The sequence below is a fragment of the Protopterus annectens genome, chromosome 10.part0 (assembly GCF_019279795.1).
Source record: "Protopterus annectens isolate FY-2018-M chromosome 10.part0, PAN1.0, whole genome shotgun sequence".
In the NCBI taxonomy this organism is placed as follows: Eukaryota; Metazoa; Chordata; order Ceratodontiformes; family Protopteridae; genus Protopterus; species Protopterus annectens.
The window spans coordinates 1,385,015,408-1,385,038,902 of NC_056744.1; the positions used below are offsets into that span (position 1 = coordinate 1,385,015,408).

The following is a 23,495-nucleotide window of genomic DNA, read 5'->3' on the forward strand; positions in this document are numbered from 1 at the left end:
TGCTTCGGATCATGCATGGGGAGCCCACATGCAAGGGAAATGTCTTCAGGGTGCCTGGACGGAGGACCAAATGCATCTGCACATAAGTTTGAAGGAGATGCTAGCTGTACAGAATGCCCTGACAGCCTTCAAAGATCTTATTCTACCGGGGCAATTACTGATAAAGACGGACAACACTACAATGATGTGGTACATAAACAAGCAGGGAGGCTCTCATTCTTACCCCCTGTGCAGTTTGGCCATGGCTCTGTGGAACACAGCACTAGCCAACAAGGTGGACTTACTAGCTCAATTCCTGCCAGGAAAGGACAACACTCTGGCGGACAGTCTAAGCAGAACTCTTTTGGATCCACAAAATGGATGTTGGATGTTCGGATATTCAGGATGATAATGGAGGTGTGGGGGTGCCCGGACATAGATCTTTTTGCATCTCCCCAAAACCATCAACTTCAAACATTCTGCACGAGGACCTACCACAAGCTAGCATGGAAAGTGGATGCTCTTTCATTCAGTTGGAAGCACCTCTCAGTATATGCTTTTCCTCCTTTGCCTCTTCTTCCACGGGTACTTCTGAAAATCAAACAGGACAGACCATGAATGATTTTACTGGCTCCCAACTGGCCTCGGCAATTCTGGTATTCCTCCCTGATGAACCTGGGTCAGGGTCCTCCCTGGATTTTGCCACAACTTCCACATCTACTGTCTCAACGAGATGGCCAGATCCTGCACAGCCATGTCAAAACTCTGAATCTAGCAGCCTGGCAGATCCAGGGTCTTTAAACAGTTCTACCCTTACCAAACAGGTACTGGACATAATTCTTGAAGCTAGACGGCCCAGCACCAGGAAATCTTATGCAGGTAAATGGAAAAGATTTTGCTCCTGGACTCAGGCCCAGGGTTTTGATTCTGCAGTTCCAAACATTCCTCTGATTTTACAATACCTAACAGAGATGTTACATAAGTGCCTATCTTTTTCATCTATCAAAATTCATGCTTCTGCTATTTCTGCACATTACAAGAAGGATTCCCCAATCTTTTCTCATCCATTACTTAAGCAATATATGAGAGGGGCAAAGAATATAAGGCCTCCTTTAAGAGCACCAGTTCCCACTTGGGATCTCAACTTTGTTTTGGAAAAGTTAACTTTATCTCCTTTTGAATCAGCAGCTTCCACAGATTTAAAGTTTTTATCATGGACTGCTTTTCTTTTAGCCATTACCTCTGCCAGAAGAGTTTCGGAATTGCAAGCTCTCATGGCTGTAGAACCCTTTATTATTTTTCATCAGGACAGGGTGTCCCTGAGGACTAATCCCACCTTTATGCCTAAGGTGGTTTCGAAAGTAGCCTTGAATGAGACTATTCATTTCACTACCTTTTATCCTAATCCTCAAAGTGAAGAGGAAAGTATTTTGCATTCTTTAGCTATACACAGGCAGCTTCATTTTTACCTGGACAAGACCAAGATTTTCAGGAAATCGGACCAATTGTTTGTGGCTTATGCTTCTACCTCACAGGGGAGAGCAATCACTAAGCAGACTATTTCTAAGTGGATTGCCCACTGCATCAAGTTCTGTTACTCTCATCATGGTAAGCCTGTTCCTGTTAATGTCAGAACACATTCTACCAGAGCTACTGCCACTTTGGCAGCTTTTCTCAGTGGAGTTCCTACCAAGGAGATCTTAGAAGCTGCAACTTGGAGTTCTGTGCATACTTTTCTATGCACTACAATCTCCCTCTCTATTCTAAATCTAGGGCAGGTTTTGCCTCTGCAGTCCTGCAGGGTTTTGTGGCCGCCCTTCTGTTCCTTCTCCATCCACCCTTTCTTAGCTTTGGGATTCAACCCTACAGTAATGACTGTAACAGTGAACCACGAAGAACATAGTACAGTTGTGTACTCTTACCATAAATGTAGATGTTCGAGTATGTTCACTGTTACAGTCTGCTACCTCCCTCCTGTCCCCTCTTTTGTTGTTCTTTGAGTGCTGTCTGTGTCTCCTTGACATTTCTTTTTTCTCCGAGGTATTTTTGCTGGTGATATTTGGGAATGTTCTGGTTTATGTTTGCTTATTCTTTTTGATTAAGCTTTTGGCCTTTATTTTTGGGCACCTGACATCTGGGGCAAGGAAAAACTGTGGAAAATGGCGTCGGCTGAGGTCTTTATACCCCTGGCGCACTGACGTCAGGGCAGGAGCGACTTCAGCCGACGTCAGACCCGACTTTGGGACTCTGGCCGATCTAGGGCTGCTGCCAGCAGGAAGAACCCTACAGTAATGACTAACAGTGAACATACTTGAACATCTACATTTATGGTAAGAGTACACAACTGTACTTTATTCTTGGCTTGCAATAACTGTAGGGAGAAACCGGACCGTAGCAGTGGTTTTATCTGGCAATGTTACAGTTGCTGGGGGGGGGGGGGACCTGAGCTGCGATGATGCAGGTAGACATGCACTATGCAGACTTGTCTGGTAGGTATCCTTATTAAAAAGTGTTATTCTTGGCTTGCAATAACTAAAGGGAGAAACCGTAGCAGTTGTGTGGGTGTGGGTTGCTGTGTTTGTGGAAGGTGGAGGTGTGCCTTTGTAAGTGTGGTGCGAATCTTATGCATTATGAAATGGAGAAATTAAGAGTAAAATTTTGCTCAGTGAAGTCCCTAGCAATTTCATCACTGCTCGATTCAGACATATACATTCCCTTGTGTTTGTCAGTACTATGAGTGCATTGTTTTGGAGTGTGGTATCACTGCTACAGCTGCTGGTACTCTTTCAATAAAAGTATATGCTTCTCCAGGAGTCTGTTGCTGAGAGGATGAGAAACACACTACAAGTATACAACTAAGACAAACTACATAAAGCAATAGTAAGAAAGTACTAGGTCACATCAGAGGCTTGGGAGGTCATTGTTAAGAAACTGAGAATTGTTGTAAAATTTATCATTAAATACCATAAGTTCAGGTTATACTATAAGAGAATAACTATGTAAAGATAACCATGTCAGCAGCCAAAATGCATTACAAGTTGAATATTTTACTGTGCACATTTTAAAAAATGGATAGACTAGCCTAAACTCTGTGCTTTTTTTTATTCTTGGGAATTGCTATTCAGAAGTGAAGAGACATACAAGGGAACAGTTTTAGTGGCACACCAGGCTATTTTTTTATTTCTATTGTCATGCAAAGCTGATTAAATAGTTGAATCTAGCAAAGCTGGAAATGTGAAACTGTAGCCCACTGAAGGAGGGGAGATGGGAGGAGTAACCTAGCCAGGAACTGAAACTTGCAAAACTGCTCCTTGTGAAAAGTCTTTTTTATCTCAGTAATTTGTTGACACTTTTGCAAGTTTCTTTCAGTGAATGTGTAGTACATCAGTAGGAACAACATTTGTAAAACTCAGCGCATACCAGTCAATGACACATGAGCTGCAGACTCTCAAACTTGGCAGTTTTTTTCAGGAGTTCCATTGCAAGTGAATGGAAGTCTAGTCTGACAACAAATGGTAGGGCTATTTGTCCTCACAGTCTGCATTGTAGGACAGATTTAGCTTTCCAAAGGAATCACCATGTCTGCCCCCATGAGGGCAGACAAGAGTAAAAACAAAATAAAATTAGGCATGAGTACTTATTTTGCTGTAGGCAGCTTTGGGAGATGTAGTAAATCATGGCAAGATAAAAAATATATGTTTTCTTCATCATTTGCCCGTAGTTGTCCTTTAAGAAAAAAAATTTTGAAGGGAGAGGTAAGGCATACAGACCCCCTTTGTCATCACAAGGATCCTTGAATAAAACTCTTTGCTCGTCTGGCAGGCAGGCAGTGGCTCTATGCCTCTCTGACATTTGTCTGAGAACTGGAAGAAACAGGATTAACTGGTATACTGGGCAAAGAGGAATTCCCTGGAAATTGACTCCTACTGCGAAGTGCACCCCTGCTGAATTATTTTTAGAACCTATTCGTCTGAAACAATCTGGTGCAACAAAGGAATATGAAGACTCAGAGTGAAGGAGAGACTGCCAGGGTGGGGATGGGCAGCCTGAAGAAGCAAAAAGTCATTCTGACTTTTCAGACTGTCCTTGATTGTGAGAGGCTTTTCCCTTCTTTTTGGAGTCTGTTTGCCATTGAGTTTTAAAACATTTGTAGGCATTTTGCTGCTGTGAATTGCTTATTGAAAAAAAAGAGAGATGAGGAGTACTGGAAATTTTGATTTGCCTTGAATAGGAGGGTGAAACATTTGACTTATCACTTGAATCAACTTTCTCATCATACTTCTTGAGCATCTAAGCAGCCGGATTGGCCAAACAACTTCCTTGTCCAAGGGAGAATGTAAAATTTCACATTTAACATCTTTAGGGGGGATTCTGAGAACAAAGCCAAGTAAATCTTCTCATGACTAACCCAGAAGCTGCAGTATCAGTAGCACTATAAGACCACTTTAAAAGATGCTTAATTATACAAGAAGCAGATACTAAAGAAACATTCAAAGAATTATTCACCTCAGAAGTGGTAATGTTTGCCATTAACTTTTACATGTTCTCAAAAAGACAGAAATAAAAAATAACAGTTGTTTGTGAGTTATGAAAACCCCTAACAGTCATACAAAAGCATAACATCCTGTTGCTAACATAGAAACTACTAAATCTGTGGGGGTGTAGGTCATACAATTTGTTTGTGTCTTTCGGCTTTTCCCGGTTAGGGGTCGCCACAGCGGAACTCCGGTCCGCTAATGATTGGCAGTAGATTTTTACGTACTGGCTTGCAGGGCCTAATGCACAACCTTCAACGAAGGAATGCTCATTCACGCATGTCGCCACACAGAAGACGCTCTAACTGAGAATCCAACGGGCAACGTCTAACTGTGAGGCGACAACGCTACCGCAGCACCACAATAATAGTGTAAAAAATAGAAACTTTCATGCAGATTGTTCACACATGCATTTACAGAAAAGACTCCCTTATGATAAAAATGACAGTCCAAACAAACACCATAAACTTGAGAGAAAAACAAAAGCTTTCCTAAGAGAAAAATAAGTTTAAAAATAAGCTCAGTGGAAGGTTTTCCCTCAGAAGTGGTAATGTTTGCCATTAACTTTTACATGTTCTTAAAAAGGCAGAAATAAAAAATAACAGTCGTTTGTGAGTTATGAAAACCCCTAACAGCCTTCAAAGGCATAATATCCTGTTGTTAACATAGAAACTACTAAATCTGTGGGGGTGGGGGTCATACAATAATAGTGTAAAAAATAGAAACTTTCATGCAGATTGTTCACACATGCATTTACAAAAAAGACTCCCTTATGATATAAATGACAGTCTAAACAAACACCATAAACTTGACAGAAAAACAAAAGCTTTCCTAAGAGAAAAATACATTTAAAAATAAGCTCAGTGGAAGGTTTTACCTAACTAGGAAATTATCTGTTCAGCCTTGAAGGATTGCTAGCCAACCGACAGTTCCAAGGGGTGCACCAAAGGACAGTACATTAGCAGCAAGAAAGCTTTAAACTTCTGGAGCTCTCTGTCTTTACATATGGAACTCCTGCCAAGCTTCTAGCAGAGCACACGGAGGGTACCCTTTAGCTTTGAAACTGACTGGTTACTGGTTGTTGGCTATCTGCAACAGTGATGTAATGTTGAAAATCTCAAACATGCCATGCACAGTGCGGTAATGCTTGAGATCCAAGAACTCGTTTCAGTATGCTGCAGCCCCAAAAATTAAGAAATGTAATGCAAACAGTTAAAATACACACTCCCCATTATTAAGTCAAGGTCAACAACAAAACAGCTAAGTTTCTAACACCGGGTCATATGGATAGCTATCAAGATTGAGCTCAAGCTAAGCCAACTGGGCAAGATATTCCACATACAGAGCCCCTACTACACTAAGGAACAAGTCTTGGAGGTGTGGATTGTTAGATTTTCCTTGATTCTGAATAGGAAAACAGTTGGTATACCGACTGGTTCCCCCATGGAGTATGAGATTATAATTTTACTTGCCGCAGCAGTTATGTCTATGATCTTATAACAGATGTACCCCATCTTTTCTAAAAAGCACCCTGATACATTTCTTTGTTTACTGTGATTTCTTTATTAAATATCAACATTCTTTTTTTACATCACAACAGAAGATAAACAGAAAACTTTTTTTTAACAATTCGTGCAATCCTCAACACGTTTTTCTCCAGCCATCACCCTGTTTAAAAAAATAAATAAATAAAGTTGAGTTGTATCGTTTTTATACAGGAACAAACCATGACCAGAGTTTAGAGTTATCTGTGTATTCATTCATTTACCCGAATTCTTTGCTGCCTGCTTAGCCAGTTTTTACCTTTCTCTATTTGTCCTGTCGTCCTGATCACTCTTCTGACCCTTTTTGTTTGATATTCTCGTCTTCTGCTCTTAGTCTGCTCCTTACTGCAGGGTAATGTACCACTTTGCCCATTTCTTTAATGTGTATTATTAGTCTTTTTCTTGCTTCTACTTCCATCGTTCGTATATCTTTCATTAATTTTTCTTAGTTCTTCTATTTCTGTTTTTTTTTTTTTTTAGTTTTTCATTTTGTAGTTATTCCCCTTTTTTGCTACTACTAAGGTTATTAATGCTTTTACATGCCCTCTTTCTGTTATGATTTACATCCAATTAGCACAAAATTCCACTTCTTTTAGTATCTTTTCCTTTTAAAAAATCTTCTGTATTATTTTTTGGATATCACTTTTATGTGCGTCTAACTTAGTACATTTCCAAAAGCTTTTTCTCTAGTTTCCCATTTCTTTTTGATTACACCTCCAGTGCTCATTGCTAAGTCCCAGGAGTATATTACTTAATTTGCCTGGGTACAGAAGCACTACCTGGCAAAGATTTTGAATTGCCTGGGTTTTGTTCCCATCTGTAGTGCTTTACAGATGTGCCTAGTTTTTCCTGGTTAATTCTCTATTTCCTTCACCACATCTGTCTGTCCTCTATTTTGCCCAAATTTATTGTTAATTATCTGTACAGCCTACTCATCAGTGCACTGTTTTTTCAGTGCTTGCCTCTATCAATATCTGCATTCTTTCCAGTATTAAGTAAAACCAGCAACCACAGAACACCAGAGACCTGGAGTGGTAAATAAAAAGAATTGTTGCAGTATAAAATCCCACTCGAGCCACCATGGCATAAAACTTCACAACTTTATTGTAACCAACAAAAGCTACTATGGATAAGCACTTTCATGCAAAAATGCTTTGCCTCAGATCCATTCACTAAAATCCTTTAAACAAGTTAAATAAGAGAGCTCTGCCAATCAGGATCAAGAAATCGGTCTATGCCTCCGTAGAGCCGGTTTTAAAGGTAAAACACCATTCAGTCCTGGTAGCTGATCTGCTTGCAATTCGGCTACCAACTTAAGTTCACTAAATTCTGTATCTTGATGAAGACCTCCTCCTCTTATTTTCCTGGAGTATAAAAAGCACCATAAATTTAAAAGAATGAGTAGGCTATAATTCAATATGCTGAGCAAGGGCACTAAGTTTTTTGATATTCCAAACATCTCTCATGTGCTGCAAAATTCTTTCTTTAAGCATCTGATTTGTCTTACCACATAGAACAAAACACATTTTAAACACATAGCCAGGCATACAATATTTCTAGTTCTACAGTTGACATATAAATTAGGTTTATATTCCACTTTAGTAAGCGAATGTTGAAACAAATATGAAGAATTAATATACTGACATTCTGTGCACTGCATACATGGAAAAGTGCCTTTCCTCATTGGGTTCTTTAGCTTTTGTTTTCCATTTTCCCCTTTTTTTTCTTCCTTTTCTTCATTTATTAGTGGATCTTTCCTTGGGGAGCTGTCACATTTTATATACCTTTCCTTTATGATTTTTGATTCCGTTTTCTGTGCTGAAACAATTTAACACAATTTTTGTACATTTAATCATACAACTATATTTAAAACTTCTTCATTTATTAGTGGATCTTTCCTCGGGGAGCTGTCACATTTTATATACCTTTCCTTTATGATTTTTGATTCTGTTTTCTGTGCTGAAACAATTTTTGTACATTTAATCATACAACTATTTAAAACGTTGAACAAAAATGAGCCGTTCTTGCAACCCTTTTACCCTCCCCTTTATTCTAACTATCTGAATCATGGCACTTAGTGTCTTTCCTTCTCCTTTCTTCTTCCCTTTCATCTGCTATTTCAAAACCAATGTTTCTTAACCTTCAATAACTTTGCACATTTCTCTCCATTTCCCATTGTCTCTTGTTCTTTCTTCTATTTTAACTTCCATTCCCTCTTGGTGTTACTTTTGACTTAAAACTCTGCATATAATCTTACTCATTGACTATTTGACATGTTACTTTCTTTCAGCTCACTTACTGCTCATAGTATGCTTGTTACATTCTGTTCTTTTATAAGACTGTCCTTATCAGTTTGACTGATGTATCCTCTTAACCAATCAAAACTCGCATCTGCCTTTTCTTTTTGTCTCCTTCCTCTTTTACAGAGTTCATAATTTTATACAACACTGCCACTTTTAAGATCAGTTATTTCTGTTCAATATTAACTGGGCTGAGAACCTTCTTCTATTTTATTTTTATCCTTTCAATTAGTCAATTACCAATTGCCTTCCATCCCAATTTCCCCCTTTCACCACTTTGTTGATTTGGATGGATGTCTTTTGGTGTTTATACAGTAATACTTAGGGAGGACATATAACTGTATAACCTCCTTAATTCAGCAGTTATAAATTAGACTAAGATGTAATTTAACTGCATACAGACTGTCTAAAGATTTGACTGCCTATTTGTTGTCATTCTTACTAGCAGTTTTAGTAAATGTTGGTTATAGTCCTGTGCTGCATGCAAGAAAGTTAGCAATATAGATGCAGTATCACATATCTTTAGGACTAAGGCGTTTATTTGCTATCGAGTATGTAATATTTACTCTGTACCATTTTATAATATTTACAATGCATCAAGCCACACTGTGCATTTTAGCTAATACTGTCATTTGCCTTTCAATCATGATCTTATTTTTATCTTTGCTGCTCAGTCGTCTGTCTGTGCTCTCACTTCAGGAATACTCAGCCGTTGATCTCTGGAGATTAGATCACTTACGCTTAGTGTACTGCTCCAATTCTTTCTGGTGGTCCTGAATCTTCCTTCTAAAAACATGAGGGGTTTCAGTGTCACTGCTCTTTTATTATTTTCTCTTTCAGCCACTCCATTATGCTGTTTCTTCAGTTTGGGTCTTTTTTTCTAGCTGCTGCTGCCTCTGAGCACATCTTTCCAACTCACTCATTGCCCCTTCTGGTTCCAAGAATGTCTTTGTTCTCAGAGGGAAGAAAATTTTGAATACAGCTGGGTACAGCAGTTTAAATTTAAGTTTCATATGAGGAAAAACTTGTTACATATTAATCTGGTACCAGTAGAACAGTAGTGGTAAAAAAGACAGTTTTCTGTCTATTTGGAGTATCTTCACTTTTTGTGATATGTGAAAGAAGCTATTCTTTTAGATAGTATATCTGAACCATTATAATGATGGGTCTGGGGAAACGGGTAGTCAAGCCTTGCTGGTGTTAAAACTGACAATTTACTCTTTCTATGAGTATTTTCCCTTGGTATGCCAATCATTTTAGTTAGAATCTTTATTAAATATTTTGTGCTGTCTCTTCACCAGCCCCTTCAGGTATATTAATTTATCTTAGATTTGCCTCTATCTCTCTCTCTCTATCCTCTGTCTCAATCAATTTTTCTTGAATCTTGTCCTGCGTTACCTCCACATCTGCTTACCTTACTGAATGGTCTTTTTGACTTTCGGCAGGGCTTTAATGTCATCTGCCCAGGTTGTATGGATGGTTTCAACACTTTCCAATTTTTCTGGTTGTTTTACCTATATATTCTGTTAGTGAATCATTCATTTTCAAGATTAGATTATATTTATACACTTTGTAGAGTTTCTGTTGTAGACTTCTTGTCTTGTATGGCTGTCTGGTTATTTCCTTTCTCCCTCCATTTCCATTTTTACTGCTGCTTGACTATCTCTTTCACGCCTTCCTCTTCGTCCTTTCTCGCCTTCTGCTTTTTCTTGCTTCTAGTCATTCTTGCTTCTACTTAAAATATCCCTTACTTAGTTTTTAGACATTCCTTGGGATGGAAACTTCTTTTTTTTTGTACTTTAACGAATCAACTTGGGAAGGAAGTGCAGATCTACTGCTTACTAGTTTATGCCACACTGAAAAGTCAGTCCAATGAAATAACCTGCTTTTTGTGAAATTTGAGCAAAATACTGCTGAAAGAACATTCACTACAACATGTAGTGCAGTAATCGCTTTGCTGTTTATTGATACTTGTTATGTTCACAATTGTATTCCATTAGGAAAGTAAGTAGTTTCTATAAGTTAATCTATGCTTATCTGAGTCTACGTTCAGTCATCGAATTAATATTACATCGAACAGCTGAACATCGAACGTTACATATCGAACTATACTTTTACTGATCAGGCAAATCTTCAAAAAGAAATTCACTAAATGGCCATAGCTGGTCAACATTAATGAACTGTGACCTACTACTTACTTACCAGTAACATAGCTATAACTGGATCTGCCCTTTACCCAATTTAATATGACCTTGGTGCTGGTATAAATAATTATCAGAGGTGTGGGGGGTATAGGTCCACACATAGGAGGGTGTGGGAGTCGTATAAGTATCGTCTGGTATTCACCAAATCCTTCTTCACAGGGGGCTACACCCTTAACACCCCCCATTAATTATATATACCAACTCAGAGGTCGCACTAAATTGGGGAAAGGGCGGGTTCTGTTTTAGCTACGTTACCAGTTAGTAAGTAGTAGGTTGCATTTCAATTATGTTGGCCAGCTATGGCCATTCAATGCATTTCTTTTTGAAGAGTTACCTGTTCAGTAAAAGAAAACGTTGATATGTAATGTTTAATGTAATATTAATTCGATGGTTGAACACAGACCAGTTTATTTTTATGACTGGGACAATTTTTGAATGCCAAGCTGTATCTCTTTTTTGCACATATTATTAAACGCATTACTTAACTGTATTTATTTATTTATTTTACATTTGTTAACCGGGATGGTCCGACTGGATACATGTCCTTTTTCAGCGGAGGCCCGGGGAGAAAAGCTCCAACAGAGTTACATTGATAATTAGGTACAGTAAATGAGCTGAAAGAACTTAACAAAAACATAGGCTATTTACATACAAGTACAAGACTGCCATTACTATTTCTGAGATTACTACAAATGTAACATTAATAACATATTAGCAAGGACGTTAGGCAGTATAATGACATAGAGTTAGACAGGATACATATTTCTTTATCACAGTATACAAAGTACTTGTCATCTTAGCTAGTTGTTTATGTTTTAGTTAATGGCACAGAGCTAGTCTGGGTTTGAGCAAGGACATAGCCAGTGTGACTTGAAGTGGAGTTTTAGACTATTTTTGAATTGACTTAGAGAAGTTGCAAGCATGATGTTATTTGGGAGAGAATTCCATATTTTACCAGTGGTGTTGGCAAATAGCGCGAGAGATTTAGTTGTTTGGACAAGGAGTCTGTTTGCTGAGCGAAGGCAGCTTAGATTGGAGTAGGGAGTCATTAAGTTTTTTAGTGCTGGGGTAACTTCAACTGCCATTTTTTTGTTGAATTTGCCTGTATATTTTTTGTATTACTGGTATGCATTCATGAATGCAAAAGTTAGTAATGTCAAAGAGCTCACTGACAGTATCCCAAGCAGGTTTATTTGGTCTACTGAGAATAGTATCCTAGTCTGTATTCCTATTTACTGCATTATTTTCACTGGAAAAAATTAGGAAGAATAATTTACTTATGACTCACTTTGATTTTACCCTCAAGTTAAAGATGACTACATTACTATCTGTAATAATTTTACATGTTACAATTGCTGGTGGGAAGAAGGTCAGTCTTAGGTTTGTCAGTATGATATTTTAAGATATTTCCATCCCAAAATGGCTTTGGTGTAGATTGTTCCTAGATGTTTTGATTATCACAGTCAATTAATATTTGGGTTTGTTTATTAGATACTGTGTAGTAAACTCAGACAGTGTTTGTGTAGTTAAAATTGCATACATATATATATATACATACATATATACATATATATATATACATACATACATACATATATATATATATATATATATATATATATATATATATATATATATATATATATATATATATATATACACACACACACACACACACACACACACACACACACACACGCACAAAATCAAGTCCACATTGCTGCGTATTTCACACTAGGCTTTGATACTCGTCCATATCATGTGACATAAAACTGGGAATTAGATTTAGCAACTGGAACTCTGCAAAATGTTTGACTTGTGGAATGTCTGGAACATTTTCTGGAATGGAATCAGAATTTTGAACACATTCTGGTATGAAAACAGTGTCTGATTCACTCTTAGATCTGAAGTCTGCACCACATAAACAATGTTGTGATGGTGATGAGGATTCTGTTTCAGGAAGATGTCTACGGTTCCTCCTATATTCCACACCCTCGGAGTCTACTAGGTAGAATCTTGGCTTGGCACAGATGCCTGTAATCTGTCCAATTCGATCAAAACCTTTCATTGTCTGTATTCGTACATTCTCTCTTTCTCTCAATGGATGAAGTAATCTGCTCGATCTGTCATACTAGATTTTTGGATATTACGCTTCATAAACAATTCAGTCTTTGAGCAGGTGAGCCAAGAATATCATTACGGGGTATGTTTCTGAGATTAAGCAAATTCAAGAACACATCGGTATTGTCACGCTTTGACCTTTTAAGTAACTGCTCTGCACTGCACGTTCAAGCTAGACCATTTCACTAAGAATATTCAGGACTACTAGTGAAATGTACAAAGTTCCATTCTTTGGCAACTTTCTGAAACAATTGGCTAATACATTGAGTACCATTGCCAAAGAACTTTGTTTAGACTACCATGAACTGAGAAATGATGTTTTAACTTAGTAATTAACAGCAGTGGATGTTAGGTTAGGTAGCAGATCAATCTCAAACCAATTCGAATAAGAGTCTACCAAAAGCAAGTAGTGTTGATTGTTCCACTCAAAGATATCAACTGCAACTACTGACCAAGGTAGTTCAGGAACTGGACTTGACTGAAGTGGTTCACTTTGCAAATGCAGTCCAGTACTATTGCATACTGAACAAGAATAAAGTACTTTATCAATGTTTTTTTGGTAACGAAGGCCAAAATACTAATTCTTTCACTCTTCTCTTAGTGGATGTGGATCCTGGGTTACCATGATGCAAAAATTTGGATATATTCTTGTTGTAAGGAAGCTGGAATAACAATTTTAGGACCTTTGAAAATAATCCCATCTTCCATCAACAATTCATCTCTGTAAGAAAAACAGGTTTGCACTTCACGTGGTACACTAGATTGCTTTGACAGCCATCCAACATTAATGTAGTGATTGAGCTTCTGCAAAATTGGATCAGTCTGAGAGTGATCTCTCAACTCTAGTGGTAGAAAAATTATGCATTGACATCACATCAAAATCTAAATTCTCTGCTTCAAGCTATTCTGTCATATTTCTGGATGATCTGGATAAGGTATCAGCGAGACAGAGCAATTTGTCTTTCGTGTAGTAGACCATTTTAAAATTGTACTTTTGCAATTTGAACAAGCAAGCAGCTTATGCATCTAGAACACTAACCCAAACTGAGATACAGTATGCTCACACAGAGAGCATACTGCATCTCAGTTTGGGTTAATGTTCTAGATGCATAAGCTACTGGTCTGCCCTCTGAAGTATAACTGCGCCAAGACCAAATTTTGAAGCATCACAGGAAAGAATAACTGGTTTGTTGACATCATAGTATTTTAAGGTAGGTGGGGGTGACAATTTTCTGCTTAAGGTTTTCAAATGCCTTTTGATGCTGTTCCAACCATGACCATGCAACATTTTTGCACGTTAGCTCTCTTAAAGGCGCTTTTAACTCACTGAAGTCTGGTATAAACTTGCCTAAATAGTTGACCAAGTCTAGAAAATGTTGCAGAGCTTGTACATTATCTGGTGCTGACATCTCAAGAATAGCTGCTTGCTTGGTCGGGTCTAGTCTCAAGCCTGTACTTGTGAACAAATGATCTACATTTGTAACTTCTTGAAGTTTGAATTTGTCCTTCAGAGGACTGAGCTTCACGTGCTCTACCTAGAACTTTCTTGAGGTTTCTGTGATGCTCTGCTTCACCGCTGCCTCCAACCAATACATCATCTACTATTATGGCACAAGGATAACCCAAAAAAATTTGCTCCACTGCATGCTGAAAGACTTTGCTTGCAGAAAAGGGCATCCTTAGGAATCTGTATCTGCCAAACAGAGTACCAAAAGTAGTTAGAAATGAAGATTTGTGAGTGAGCATCACTTGCCAAAATTAACTCTTTGCATCCAAGACAGAGAAAACAGTGGCATTTGGTATTAAGGCTGTGACCTCTTCGACTGTGCGCATTGGATGATAAGGTCTCTTTAATGCTTTGTTCAGATATCAATACATACTCTGATTTCGTCTGAGGCTTTTTTGTGAGCTGCTACCATGGATGACACCCATTCAGTTGGTTCTGTGACTGGATAGATCACATCTTGCTGCACCATTTTATCCAAATGAGTCTTAACTTTATCCCTCATAGCTGTCAGAACTCTTCTTGCTGGTCTGACTACGGGAGTGACCTCAGGGGTCTAACTTCATGTACACTGTTAATCGTTATATCAAATACCTTTATTTTAAACATTTCTTTTTAGCCAACAACTTTTCATGCCTTCGGTTTGCTCAATAATGTGGTTTGTGCCCTTGTAATGCCCTGTTTTTGTCTCTTCTATCAAATAAACAGTTTGCGCTACTTCTCATTACCTTTTATTCTTTTCTGGCTCTTTTTGGGCTCATTTCTCTTAGTTTTACCTTCACTGTCGTCTCTGCACCTCATGGCTCTGTATCTTATTCTCTTCTATCCCAGTTCTGACACCATCTTTCTCTCATACTTTGGTCACAATATAAGAGTCTTCATGGGTTCTGTTCAAGCAGCTTTATTTTATACAAGCACATCACTATAGACGTTTACTGACTTTAATTTTAATAACTTATATACAGACTAACAACTGCGATCATGCACGCTCTCACTCTGGCTGCTCTTACAAAATGGCACTAGGGAGTGCACGTGTCTGGAATTTATACATGCATGTACAGCCTTGACAAATTTCATAAAGATACAGCACACTTCACTTGCATTCTGATCTACAATATAATTTCTCCTTTTTATTCAATTTTCTACATGGGATCAGTCATTAAGCTGCATCAGCGTCACTATCTCACTTGATTCACTGTCACTCTCCAACCTTCTTTGGCAGTCATGCCTGCCTGATGCAAGTCACCTCTTACACAATCCATCCATCACTTTCCAGAATGCTCTTGTTTTCATTTGACTTCTTTCTGTATCACTCAAATCTTCTTCAGAAGATCAGTATCCTCTTTCCTGTACTATGTCTGAACCATCGTAATCTGTAGTCTTTGACCTCTGCAACTGGAGCTACCTTAATTTCTCCTCTAATGCCCTCACCTGCCTCAGTCACTTCTCCATCACCTCTAGCTTTCTCAACTGCTCTAGCTTTACTGCCCATGTTTCTGTACCATACAACAGTACTGGTTGCACAGGTGCTTTGTACACCTTACATTTAATCTTCTTTGGCATTTTTCTGTCACACACTACCCTGATAATGAGTGCCAGTTGGCTGCAACCCTTCTGATTCTAGTCTGGATCTCCTCATTCAGACTTTCTCCTCAACCTCTCCTCTCAGGTATTGGAAGGTGTTAACCTGTTCCATTATTCTCCTTTCTATCTCAACTTCTAGCTTCTTCTGATCTTTCTCATTTGCTGCCATAACAAGTGCCTTGTTTGTGCGGAGATTCTCTTCACATTCCATCAGGTTTGCATTCCATTCTCCTTATCATTTGCTGAAATGCTTGTTTATGGTCTGCTTTGGTCTGCTTGTAATGCCACAATGTCTGCATACTGCAGCTTTATAATCTGTCCCTACCATTCCCTCTTGTTAATATAGTCCATCACAAAATATAAGCAGCAGTGGGCTCATAAGCTGAACCCTGATACACACCCAGTCTGAATGGGAACCACCCTCTGTGAGTTGAACACTGGTCAAACTTGTATCACTGGGTCCTTCTACAGAGACTGCACTAATTCTACAAGTGATTTTGGGACATCAGCCTATTGCAGAACTGTCCAAATCAGCTTTCTTGGGACCTTATTAAAGGCTTTATTCATTGCACTCTTTCTTTAGCACTAGCTTCTTCTCAACTATCTGCCTCAGTGCAAACACTGGGTCTGTTGTGCTGCATCCTGGCCTGAATCAGAACTACTCATCTCCCAGCGTACCTTCTACTACTCTATTTCTTTATCTATCATTCTCACTAGCACTTTTATGCAGTGTGATAGGGGGTTTGATACCTCTGTACTGCCCACAGATGTGGATGTCTCCTTTGTTTTTGTACACTGGCACTAGAATGCTTAGTTTATGGTCATACATGATACAGCTCTTTTCCCTCCATACTGCTGTGTGTAGCCTCAGGAGTCCTCTCTCCATTACCTCACCCAACATCTTGATCATATCTGCCATGACTTCATCTGAGCCTGCTGCTTTCCCTGGCTTCACCTTGCTTTGTGCTGCTCTTACTTCTTCTAGGATGGGCTCTTCTTCCACTTTCATGGTAGGCTGTGGCTGAGGCAGCACAACGTCTTGTAGGGTTTCCTTCATTCAGAAGTGCTGGAAGCACTTCTTCCATCAGACTTTGATATTCTGTAAACTGGTGAGCAGACTGTAGGTGGCATCCCTTATGAAGGGTTTCTGGCGCATGTCTTCTTTTCTTTCCGTCTTTCTTTGACTTGCACCCTGTCAGAGTTTCTTTCTTTCATCTTCTGAGTTACCTTCCAAAAGCTGTCAAGAGTGCCTCTGATGCCTTGTTCTTTGCTACTGTGGCTAATCTTTTAGGTTCATAGATAAGTAATAGGTTAGCTGCCCTTGTGGGTCAGTTTAGACCTAGCCAATTTTCCCTCAAAGATGAGACTCAAACCCTGTACTCTGTGTCTGTGAGGTAAATAACAAACATTACACCAATTCCTCCTCCATATAATCAAGATGTTAGAATCAAACTCTGTACTTTACATCTGTGAGGTAAAGACGTTAGCCATTATGGCAATCCCTCACTTTTAGCCTCTTTGCTAGCTAACCAGTACTCCTCCTTAGCCTGGTCCATCTTTTCTATCTCCCACTTTTTCCTGCACTCCTTTCTTTTGACAACTTCCTGGAATTCTGCATTACACAAACAGCTTTCCTTATGTACTTTATTTCCACACCTTGGTCAGCCACATATTTATTCTAGGCTTCACACACATGCTGTTTTGAGATGCAGCCATTCTTCATCTCCTCGTATTTCCTCTTCTTCCTGAGATGTTAGAGCTCTGAATATTTTCATGAACTTTAGTGATTTCACTCCAGTCAACTCCTAGGTCTTCAATCTGGTCTTTGTTGACTTTGGAGACTTCTCTGACCACTGCTTACAACTGACTGTGGCCACCAATAATTTATGCTGAGGGCTGACTACTTCATTGGGAATGATTCCGTGCTGTCCATTTCTACCCAGTGACCTTTCCTTACTAGAAGGAAGTCTACTTGAATTTCATAACAGCCACACTTGTATGTGATGTCTTTTTCTGAGACATATACTGGCCACCATGAAGCCTTTTGCCAGACAAAAGTCTCGAATGGCATCTCATTCTTTATTCCTCTTACCTCACCCATATGGACCCAGGCAGTCCTCATATCCTGTTCTGTCTGCCCCAATATATAGGTTCATAGGTGTGTACTAGGCTAATGGCCCTGGGGGCTTTACAAGGCTAGCCCATAGAAGTGCTCTGGCATTGTGCCGCCCGACGTTAGTTCCCAGGGCCTCTATCAAGTACAGCCACTGCAGTGATTCCCGGTGTGAACTTTCTATTTCCCATCCACTCATCAAGATTTCTTTTAAAGAGGGTCAGTGAGGTGCTCTGCTTGACCTGTATGGGAAGTCTATTCCAGAACATGGGCAGTCTCTGGGTTATGAACCTGTGAGCATTCAGGTTACCCATTCTTCTTCTTCTTCTTTCGGCTTTTCCCGGTTAGGGGCCGCCACAGCGGATCACCTGTCCGCACATGATTGGCAGTGGAGTTTTACAGTGTCGAGTTGCCAGCCCGGCGCCCAACCTTCCACAGAAGGCACACACACGCACTCACACCTAGGGTCAATTTAGAGTGTTCAATCCACCTACTGCATGTCTTTGGGATGTGGAAGGAAACCGGAGCACCCGGAGGAAATCCACGCGACCACAGGGAGGACATGCAGACTCCGCACAGAAGGCACCCCAGTCGAGGATCGAACCGGAGAACCTCTTGCTGTGAGGTGACAATGCTAACCACTGCACCACCGTGGCCGCCCATTCAGGTTACCCATTATCAACACCAATTCATACTTGTCCTGCTTTATCTAGTAGAATATGCAATTGTTGCCTGAATTCACTCTTTCTCACTATCACAATCCTGCTGTGGGGCATAAGCTAAGATTAAAAATACTGCCCTATCTCTGCAATGATGTATGATTTCTATGATTCTATCACTAATTGAAATAACATCCCACACTATCTGCTCTCAACATAATTTAGTCTGCCCTCCCCGAGTAGGTGGCTATGGATTCCAAGCCAAGTAGTGTTGCTGCACTGTCCTTCCACATGCTTCTTGGACACACAGGATGTCCAGCCTCCTCCTTATCATCATGGCATCCACTTTCAAGATACATTCAGTCAGTGAACCTGTAGTGAGTGTAGCAATCCTTAGTTCATGTTTGGCATTTTGACTGGTTTTACATCCAGCTTTAGCTCATCAGAGCTATTCTAGGTAACCAAAGTTGGGAAGTGGACACCGACCAACCAGAAGCTTACTGAACCCGGGCTGCTGGACTTTGCGGCAGACACAAACTAGCAAACAGAGGCAAACAGACCTCTTCCACCATGAGCATTGGTCCCTACTATAGGGTAGAGGAGAACAGGCCCTCAACCTACTTACCATCAGAAACCCATCCATATTTTTGACGATTAGTCAATGTGACCAAATCATCTACAGCCAATTTTTACACTGTTGACTGGCTAGCCCTGACATGGTGCTAAGTCTATGATCAGTGCTCTCCTATCTAGAAGATACTGTGCTCCAGAGTACATTCCACAGTTGATGTCTAAAGCAGTTATGTGTGTGTGTTACATAATGTGTGTGTGTGTGTCACTGGTTTTATGTATACTGCTTATTTATTTATTGCTTTTGTTGATGTGAGCAGTCCAACTGGGCTGTGTAGCCCCTTTACCATAGAAGCCCAGGTATAAAACAGGGATTTTATGCCATAAAGAAAAATGTAAAGCTTGACATCACAGTATGGGCATACAATAACTGAAAGGCAGACATGCTACAGAAAATCTGCTCTATGTACAGTATTGTGCTATGCCAATAATTTAGGTGGAAGTACCAAATTGCTTTTGTGCATTGCCTTGAATGAGTGTCAATGATCACAGACCAAAAATTCCACATCCTGTAAAACTGATGACTGCAAACAGAAATGCAAATTTCACTATGGTTTCTAAATATAAACTAAACTCTGCAACACTTCAAATTCACACACACACACACACACACACACACACACACACACACACACACACACACACACACATGCCACAACCATAAAACAGACACATACAGACACAAAAACACACACTCTCTCTTATCCATGCTTTATGTGGGGAACTTTGCCACCACATCCTCTTTACTTACATATACAAACTCAAACGTCACACAACTGAGACGAAAGGCAAAATCTCAGAACTAGGCTACAGTCACTTACATGCAAGTTAATTATAGAATAATTTCAAAAGTACTGTGATTTTGACAAGTAGTGGCACCTCTCAATACCTGTCAATATAATGCATACTTATTATAAAGAACTGCTAACATACACACACACACACATATATATATATATATATATATATATATACATGGATTCACTTCAGAAGACTGAAAGCCCAACATGTATAAACAAAAGAAGCAGTAGCAGAATAAAGGTGCCTGGACTAAAAACAGTAAAATTTCTTGTAACACACTTCCAGATACCACCACGGCAATTCAGACGTTTTAGCTTTTATTTCATCATTAAAAGCAGAATAATATAAAATGTTGTGTAAGCGCTTTCAGGTACTGATATACCCTTCTTCAGACAAATGGCTAATACTATCTAAGCAGTCATTTAAATAATCAAAAAGGCGCCAAAATCCGCCTTAAAGAAACACTAACCATATTATACATATACATCTAAATGGCATTTAATGAATCTGTTAAATAATGTATATTAATATATACTGTTTTACCCATTTTTATATACATTATATATATATTTTATTTTTGTACATACATACATATATATATATATATATATATATATATATATATATATATATATATATATTTGACATAGGAAGATGATTTGAAATGTAATGATTATTAGATATGTAGATTTTTGAATGAAATTTAATATATTTTTTACTACTGATTTTAATAGGACAAACGTAGATGAAAATGGAATATGCTATTAAGTAGATATAGAGGAATAACTGATATGAAATGTTAATATTGACATTTTTGTGTTAATATGTTTCTTTAAGGCAGATTTGTGGCATCTTTTTGATTATTTAAATGACTGCTTAGATAGTATTAGCCATTTGTCTGAAAAAGGGTACATCAGTACCCGAAAGCGCTTACACAACATTTTATATTATTCTGCTTTTAATGATGAAATAAAAGCTAAACTGTCTGAATTGCCATGGTGGTATCTGGACGTGTGTTACATGAAAGCCCAACATCTTGAATTTCAAAAGACTGAGACCAAAATCCTGAAAGTTCAAAAGACTGAAAACTCAAAATACTGAAAACAAGATACAGAAACAAACAGAAGACAAACCATACTACTTTTCTCCAAGTATAATGAGGGGGACAAGCCCCCCCTGCGCCCCCTGCTACTTAAACTCCGAGATCGCACTTCACTACACTAACATGAGTTATGTTGTAGTATAGCAAATTACAAGGGAACATCACTAAGGTTACAACAGGCAGTCATGAAACACACAATAGTATTCTTCCCATTTTATTCTGTGGAGTGCAATCTCAGAGTTGACATATTTAAGGTGGGGGGTGCAGGGAGGCTTGCCTTATACTTGGAGAAGTGATAGATAACATCTTTTATTTTTTTCTGTATGTAGCTGCGCTGGAATACAGCAAGTGTTGGTATTCTGTGTGTTTTCAGTATTCCGAGATTCAGTATTTTGAGTTTTCAGTCTTTTGAACTTTAAAGATTTTGGCCTCAGTCTTTTGAAATTCAAGATTTTGGGCTTTCAGTCTTCTGAAGTGAAGGGAAAAAAAAAAAAAATAAATATATATATATATATATATATATATATATATATATATTTATTTATTTATTTATTTACATACACACACATACATATACATATGTGTGTGTGTGTGTGTATATATATATATATATATATATATATATATATATATATATAGATATATAGATAGATATATGCATGTACACACCTATAAATGTGCATACATACGCATATATAAATATAGGTGAATTTATAGAAACATACATGCACACAAACACACACCCAGTGCAAACTCTGGGCCCTCATGAGGGGGAATTGTGAGAAAGTGAGTCTTCATTCTCCTCCAGTCATAAGTTGGATTGTCTTCTGGAGCTTTGTTTGTGTTTTGTTTTGGCCAGAGCTTTGTGGGGCTTTTTGGGGGAAGTTTCAGAGTCATTGGATGCAATGACCATGAAGGGAACTGTGGGAGTTGTATTTCTGTTTCTTCATGAACAAGTTGTAGTTCCCACATTTGTCCTCAGAACATAGATGCCAGGGTATGGATCGGTGCAAGTGCTGTCATTTGCATCTGTACTGTCATGCACAGGAGTCATGCTGGTATCTACTGTTGCATCAGTCTGAAGGGCAGCTCAGGCCTTGTAGCAGTGTGAAATGTAAGCCATTATCTTCAAGTGTTCACTATCACTGCAGGAGAAATGGCCAATGCAGATGGGTACATGGCAAGGAGGAGAGAGATTGTGTTTGTTGCTATACAGAGAATCTAGGCACATGAACAAAATAAAGCTGGTGCCTACAACTTCAGCCAACTTATAAATACTGAATGTCATGAAACAGGCAGCACTGGTATTAAAGGATCTACAGCCTCAGGTAGGTTAGCTACTGTGTGGCCTGTCACTGGGGAGGCCACCAAAGTCATACAGAAGTCAGATGACTACACCAGTGACCACAAGATTTTGATGGAAAAGATTATAGAGTTCCACTGTTGTTGGTTACTGGTGCATTGTGACACTGCTACCATTACCACCTCTCTCACTTCCCACATAGCAGATACTAATTCTTTTAATGCAATCTATGGCAATTTGAAAGTGCATGGAAGGGTCCACGGGGTGGAGTTCCCTTCTGTTCCAGCAAGGGGAACTGTGCTCTGGGGAGGGATCCACCAAAGAATCCGCTATGCTGTCCATAATGTTTATCTCAAGGAGGACTTGCTGGGGAAGGCTGGGCACCAGAGTATTGTTCCTAGAGATGGATAGGCATCAGAGGATAAGTAAATACTGAGTAACCAAAGAGTCAGAGTAGTTTGCACTGGCAGTAGAGGAAGTGGGCAGTGAGTAGTTCTCTCTCTTAACCAGGGCTTTAAATATTTTGAATACAGATTCTTAGCTTTAGGTGAATGAAAACAGGACAACGTGGGGGGGGGGGTAGAAGGACATAACTTAGCAGAGGAGCTTGTATGTGGAAGAACATGAAGGGTTTGCCTCAGTAAGAAAGGTGCATCTGCCTCTTTGGATAGCCCCAGTAAACACACAACGCATACATCATGCAGCACACCTGTTAGCCTCATTTTGATAAGTCACACACCTTGAATGTTCATCATTGAGGCCTATCTGGACCCATAAGACCTGATGACAGAACCAGTGTTATGGCATTTTGAAACCAGGGAATGAGTCAAGCTGAGATCTTTAGGATGAGACAGAGAAAAAATAAAAGGAGGGGCAACCCTGTAATCTGACAGAAAGGAAAAATATAATAAGAAAAGAACAGATACCTGGTTGACAACAAAGAATGAATTTAGCACCGAAACTGAAAATAGACCATTATCAATCAGCAGCTATGAACTGTAAGCTGATTGAAAAAGCTGAGCAGTAGGGCAGCAAATAAGAACTGGAGACTTGAGAACACATGGGGATCTTGAGAATAGGACCACATAAAAGAGGCTGAGGAAGTTCTGTGCACTG

General features: G+C 39.1%; 1 protein-coding gene across 4 annotated transcripts in view; it reads right to left on the reverse strand.

The window, feature by feature from the left end:
- Positions 1-23,495, reverse strand: part of ZNHIT6 (zinc finger HIT-type containing 6) — a gene marked incomplete at its 5' end in the record, with an annotated part of 1,270,195 nt that overhangs the window by 318,625 nt on the left and 928,075 nt on the right.